Source organism: Schistocerca nitens, chromosome 7 (assembly GCF_023898315.1).
Source record: "Schistocerca nitens isolate TAMUIC-IGC-003100 chromosome 7, iqSchNite1.1, whole genome shotgun sequence".
NCBI classification, from domain to species: Eukaryota; Metazoa; Arthropoda; class Insecta; order Orthoptera; family Acrididae; genus Schistocerca; species Schistocerca nitens.
Window position 1 is genome coordinate 268,601,344 of NC_064620.1, and position 7,479 is coordinate 268,608,822.

Sequence of the window (7,479 nt, forward strand, 5' to 3'; positions counted from 1 at the left end):
TGACGCATGTTGTCAGGCGTTGCGGTGGATCACGATAGCAAATATCCTTCAACTTTTCCCACAGAAAGAAATCCGGGGACGTCATATCTGGTGAACATGTGGGCCATGGTATGGTGTTTTGGCGACCTATCCACCTGTCATGAAATATGCTATTCAATATCGCTTCAACCGCACGCGAACTATGTGCCGGACATCCATCATGTTGGAAGTACATCGCCATTCTGTCATGCAGTGAAACATCTTTTAGTAACATCGGTAGAACATTACGTAGGAAATCCGCATACATTTCACCATTTAGATTGTCATCGATAAAATAGGGGCCAATTATCCTTCCTCCCATAATGCCGGACCATACAGTAACCCGCCAAGATCGCTGATGTTCCACTTGTCGCAGCCATCGTGGATTTTTCGTTGCCCAATAGTGCATATTATGCCAGTTTACGTTACCGCTGTTGGCGAATGACGCTTCGTCGCTAAATAGAACGCGTGCAAAAAAAAATCTGTCATCGTCCTGTAATTTCTCTTGTGCCCAGTGGCTGAACTGTACACGAATTTCAAAGTCGTCGCCATGCAATTCGTGGTGCATACAAATATGGTAGGGGTGCAATCGATGTTGATGTAGCATTCTCAACACCGACTTTTTTGAGATTCCCGATTCTCGCGCAATTATTCTTCTACTGATGTTCAGATTAGCCGCGACAGCAGCTAAAACACCTACTTGGGCATCATCATTTGTTGCAGGTCGTGGTTGACGTTTCACATGTGGGTGAACACGTTCTGTCTCCTTAAATAACGTAACTATCCGGCGAACGGTCCGGGCACTTGGATGACGTCGTCCAGGATACCGAGCAGCATACATAGCACACGCCCGTTGGGCATTTTGATCACAACAGCCGTACATAAACACGATGTCGACCTTTTCCGCAATTGGTAAACGGTCCATTTTAACACGAAGCAAATACTGTCCGCACTGGCGAAATGTTACGTGATACCGCGTACTTATACGTTTGTGACTATTACAGCGCCATCTATCACAAAGCGAAAAAAGTGGTCGAACTAAAACATTCATATTTCCTTACGCAGTACACGAATATTTACAAAATTGGGGGTTCCTATTTTTAAATAAAGCGCAGTTGATATCCGTTTGACCTATGGCAGCGCCATCTAGCAGGCCAACGATAGTGGCATCTGGTTTCCCCCTTCAAGCTAGACGAGTTTCGTTCTTTGTAATTTTTTCGTTTGATGCTTATTTCGTGAGATATTTGGCCCAGTCACTATCAATTGAGGGATGGCGAGCGGTTCTATGCGCTTCAGGCATGGATGTCTGTGATGTCCTTAGGTTAGTTAGGTTTAAGTAGTTGTAAGTTCTAGGGGACTGATGACCTCAGAAGTTAAGTTCCATAGTGCTCAGAGCCATTTGAACCACTATCAAATGACAACCCTGTATATTTATATGTATTCAGTTGTTTAACATCATTAACAGTTTAGCTCAGAGTAGTTTACCTAGGTGATTGAGTTACATAGATTCTGTGAAGCTGCCATTGACAAGTGTGTGGCGTAAGACCGTCTGCCTTCGTCGTGGCTCACTGAAGGGAGAGAAAAGAGAGAAGCAGGAGAATTTCAGAGAACGACAGGGGGAAACTTTGACGACTTGAATGAATGTGGTAACGGTATAAACGCACTCCCTGTCCACATCACGTGATATGACGCAAACTGCGTCGATAGTTCTGAGAAACCGCGCAGCAGACGTGCGCCGGCGCGCCGTGCCACGCCGACCCTGAGCTCTCAATCTGCGACGACACGCCGCTCTGCGATCGCTTCAGCCCACAGCGAACCGGCCCCCGATCCAGTTACGGCCTTATCGCACCAGTTTCAGCCAGAACGATCAGAACCCATTTTATAGCTACATATGTTCGCCAGCTACGGCCTGCGTATCTGCTCGTTTGTTTCATTAACGGCCGGGGCGAGATCTGTATTGATTGCTTGATGGGGATAGCAATGCTCATAAGCCTCGACGCTCCCTGTGCGTCTGACGCAATTTCATAAGGAAACTTACATATGACCAGTTAATTCGACCGCACCTATTATCCAAATGAAACAGGTGAGAGGGGTTAAAATGGACGATTTACAGTTGCATCATTTTGCGCCGAGCGAGGTGGGCTCACATTCGGAGCACGACGGTTCAGATCCGCTTCCGATTATCCAGATTTAGGTTTTTCGTGATTTCCCTAAATCGCTCGAGGGAAACGGTGGGATGCTTCCTCGAAAGGGCACAGCTGATTTCCTTCCCCAGCCTTGAACCATTCCGAACTTATGCTTCGTCTGTAATGACCTCGCTGTCAACGGGACGGCAAACTCTAATCTTTAATTTCTTCCTTCTTTTACTCCAATTTCGTTCTTTCCATTCAGTCTGTAATTTCTGTACAGATTGCTTTGTGTCGTACTATGAACCTAAAGAGCTCACTTTTTTTCTGAAGAATGGGGCCTCCAATTCACAAAAGCGGCGAATAAAACTTGTGACGTGCTCTTAGTATATTAAATTTCGTTGCTTAATTTATATGTGTTACGTTTCTTGCAGAAAGTAATCCGTCCCACATGAAATCATGCAGGGTCTATGCGCCCGGACAGACCGTGTAACCAATGCAACATGAATTCTTCTCTTAAGTTATTAAAATTGGAATTAGTTGTTTCATCAGTTCCTTTCTTGTTCAACAACACTCAGCTGTTTTGTAACTGCAGTTCTAGAGCAAACCTAGCGCACGTCAAAAGCAATGAATTCGCAGCATCCTTTACGTAAAGCACTCTGATGAGGGAAATACACAATATCTCTATTCCTTTACGAGTAAAAGTATTCATCTGGTTTCTCTTAAAGCATTTAAGGACAGATTTGTACTAACATAATCAAAGCTCATCTTAACGAAGCATAGCCAAAATAACGATTACCAGTTTCTCATCTCTACAGCAGCACTGTGTCAACCAGTGTGAAGCGTGTGATAGAGGGTACTTGTGTTTTTAGCACATATTACAGTTTCTTTCTGTCCATTCGCATGTGGAACGCGGAACAATGCTTAAAACCCTCTGTTTCAGCTGTAATTATTTTGTCTAAGCGGACCCTACAGGACCAAATGTAGGGAATTGTACTATATTCCTAGATTTTTCCCTTAATACTAGTTCGTAAAACTTTATAAGTAGGCTTACGAGGGTTAGATGGCGTCTTCCGGGGCTGGACAAATATATTGAAACCCCGCAAGAAAAGCAGACATGAACATCAAAACAGATGTTAGTCAAGCCTGCAGGAAGCGCTATTTTATTTGACCAGTCCGTCGTGGTGAGAACAGCGTTCTGTATAGTTGTTATATTGAACGTGGACAAAATGTTCACGCGCGTTCGGCGGGTGCTTCGGTAATCAAGGTAATCGAAGCGTTCGGTGTTTCAAGAGGCATCATGTAGAAGATCTATACCGTGTACAGGGAAACTGGAAAAACATCATCCGCTAAGGCACGAGGACTAAAGTGAGTGCTGAGTGATCGTGAGGGACTGTCAGCACCAAAACTACACTGAGGGAGCTCCATAAGCTGAGACGAGCTGTAATTGCAAAACCACACATCAATAATGCAAATGTCCGCAAGACGAAAACGTAGGGCTGATACCATAAAACCTGGACTATAGATCAATCGATGAGTCTCGTTGGACACTGTTTCCACTTTCTGGCCGAGTTTACATCCCAAGAGTGAAACGTGGTCGGGGTTCGGTAATGATTTGGGCAGCCATATCGTGATATTCAAGGGTCCTATGGTTAATCAATAATTCAAAAACAGTCTTAATCACATTTATTATTATTATTATACCGCCAACCGGTTTCAACCCGACTTAGGGGTTACCTTTGGGCGTTTACACCATTGATTGTCTGCTGGTGGTGTCACTCCTGTCTACATAGTTTCCCGCCGTTATGTAGACAGGAGTGACACCACCAGCAGTCGACCAATGGTGTAAACGCCCAGAAGATGACCCCTAAGTCGGGTTGAAACCGGTTGGCGGTATAATAATAATAAATGCGATTAAGACTGTTTTTGAATAATTGATTAATCATACTAATCGCTGCTTCATCTCCACAACCATGTTGTCCAAAAATCCTATGGTTACTCTGCACGGTCCATTACTGCCCTGGATTATGTGATTATTTTGGCTGATCAGGTCCATCTCATGGAACATTGTTTGCAAAGAAATGGTGATACTTTGTTTCAAGACGACAGGATCCCTGTCCATGACTGGTTGAGCGAGAACAAACATGAATTGTCTCAGATTTCTGGTCACCACAGTTACCAGATCTTGATAGTTTTGATCCTTTACAGTCTACTTTGGAGAGAAGTGTTCGTGACTGATTATCCTCCTCCATCATGGTTTACCTGCAATTGCAAAAATTTTGAAAGAAGAAAAGTGTAAGAGTCCCTGTATTTATCCACTCAGAGACGACTGGACGTTCAGCATTGCTTCTTAGTTCTGTTGCGTACAGTATTCTAAGATTGGTCACTCGAATATTTCGTAAGCCATCTCCTTTGAAATCTGAGGGTATTTTTCCAGTATCCTATAATGAACCAAAGTCAGCAAATTGCCTCATCTGTAACTGAGCCTCTGTGATAATTCAAGTTCGCAGTCTTTGCGCCCCCTTGAAATCATAGCAAAAGCTGTCTGAATATGTGTGCCCATTTTTGTCAGTTACCACTTCATTATAAATAACTTAATGATCTGAAAAAAGGCTGTGGTTGCTTTTAATTTTGTCTTCGCAGTCATTAATCCACAACTTGAACAGCAAGAATATAAACCCACTTCTCTGAAGCTCGCCGCAATTTACTTTCTATAACTGTGGATGACTCGTCTTCAGGTAACATACTCCATCATCACTAGCAATAAACCCTTAATCCAGCCACAATTTTGGCATGGTACCGGATATAATCGTACTTTTGTTAATAAACGTTGATATGATACTAAGTCAAATGCTTTTTGTCAGTGAAAAAATACCACGTTTTCCTAACTGCCTCGAACTGCGGATTTTTAGATGTAATGTGAAAAGAGAGCAAGTGGAATGCATTAAAAGTAAGCCAATGATAAAACTAAATTTCGGGCTCAGAATTTTTTGGGCTCATTGGTTGCACATATTGTTTGTGGCAGGGATGTAGCTGTTGCTCCACCAGTACTCTCGACACCGTATTCTTCGAAGTGTGCATCCGACGACAAGTGGGCAGGTGCTTCTTGATGAGTATTCTCCCATACTATACAACAACATATAAGCGTATCTTGCTTATCGGTCCAAAATGTGATAAAGTGTGGAATGTCTTAAGGAAATCTATCAAGAGAGAAAAGACGTGTTTACATGTTTATACTGTGGGCACGATATTATACGTGAATAAAGCGAACGGAGTGTTTTTTTTCTGAATCAGTACTGTTTCCCCGCAGGTGGCTTGTTTTCCCTCCAGGAATATCACAATGTTCGAGCTTAGAATATCTTCTATTTTTCTGAAACATAAACACTTTAGATATATTGGACAGCAATTCTGAGCATCACTTGTCCTACGTGTTTGTAATCAGGACTGAGCTGCCCTCTGTTCCAGTCAAGTAATACAATATACGGTGCGAACGATTATCTACAAATAAACACACATCAAAAAAAGTGGTGCAGCACCCCGGTTTCCAGAACTCCTGAAGATAAACGTTGACTGTGGATATTCTATCACAGACAGAATCCCTTTGACTGTTCAGAGACGTCACTGAACCCTCCCAAAGATGTAAACAACCATGCATGTGCGGTGCCTATTAGACGAGGGGTCCCATAGCCGATCAGTTCCAGTCATTCCACCAGGAAGGAGGTACACGGTTCGTGTTGTCTGTAGTTCAACCATGTCTAGACGGTCAGTACCGCGGTTCGATCGCGTCCGCATTGTTACTTTGTGCCAGGAAGAGCTCTCAACAAGGGAAGTGTACAGACGTCTCGAAGTGAACCAAAGCGATGTTTTTCGGACATGGAGGAGATACATAGAGACAGGAACTGTCGATGATATGTCTTGCTCAGGCCGCCCAAGGGCTACTACTGCAGTGGATGACCGCTACCTAAGGATTATGTCTTGGAGGAACCCTGACAGCAAAGCCACCACGTTGAATAATGCTTTTCGTGCAACCACAGGACGTCTTGTTACGATTCAAACTGTGCACAATAGGCTGCATGATGCGCAACTTCACTCCCGACGTCCATGGCGATGTCCATCTTTGTAACCATGGTTCAAAAATGGTTCAAATGGCTCTGAGCACTATGGGACTTAACATCTATGGTCATCACTCCCCTAGAACTTAGAACTACTTAAACCTAACTAACCTAAGGACATCACACAACACCCAGCCATCACGAGGCAGAGAAAATCCCTGACCCCGCCGGGAATCGAACCCAGGAACCCGGGCGCGGGAAGCGAGAACGCTACCACACGACCACGACCTGCGGGCTTTGTAACCGTGATTCCATGCAGCGCGGTACAGATGGACCGCTCAGGATTGGCATCACCTTCTGTTCACCGATGAGTGTAGCATATGCTTTCACCAGACAATCGTCGGAGACGTGTTTGGAGGCAACCCGGTCAGGCTGAATGTCTTAGACACACTGTCCAGCGAGTGCAGAAAAGTGGAGGTTCCCTACTGTTTTCGGGTGGCATTATGTGGAGCCGACGAACGCCGCTGGTGGTCACGGAAGGCGCCGTAACGGCTGTACGATACGTGAATGCCATTCTCCGTCGATAGTGCTACCATATCGGCAGTATATTGGCGAGGAATTTGTCTTCATGGATGACAAGTCGCGCCACCATGGTGCATATCTTGTGAATGACTTCCTTCAAGGATAACGACATCGCTCGACTAAAGTGGCCAGCATGTTCTCCAGACGTGAACCCTATTCAACATGCTTGGGATGGATTTGAAAGGGCTGTTTATGGACGAAATGAACCACCAACCTCTCTGAGGGAGTACGCTGAATCGCCGTTGAGGAGTGGGACAATCTGGACTAACAGTGCCTTGATGAACTTGTGGATAGTATGACATGACCAATAGAGGCATGCATCAATGCAAGAAGACGTGCAACTGGTTATTAGAGGTACCGGTGTGTACAGCAATCTGGACCACCAACTCTGAAGAGGCATGCATCAATGCAAGAAGACGTACAACTGGTTGTTAGAGGTACCGGTGTGTACAGCAATCTGGACCACCAACTCTGAAGGTCTAACTGTATGGTGGTACAACGTGCAACGTGTGGTTTTCATGAGCAACCAAAAGGGCGGAAATGTTGTTTATTTTGATCTCTATTCCAATTTTCTGCACAGGTTCCAGAAGTCACGGAACCGAGGTGATGCAAAACTTTTTTTGATGAATGTAATTAGGAAAGAGCTGACCTGTATCAGTTTCTCTGTGTTACCTTCTGTAGAGAAAACGCAAGAATCTCTT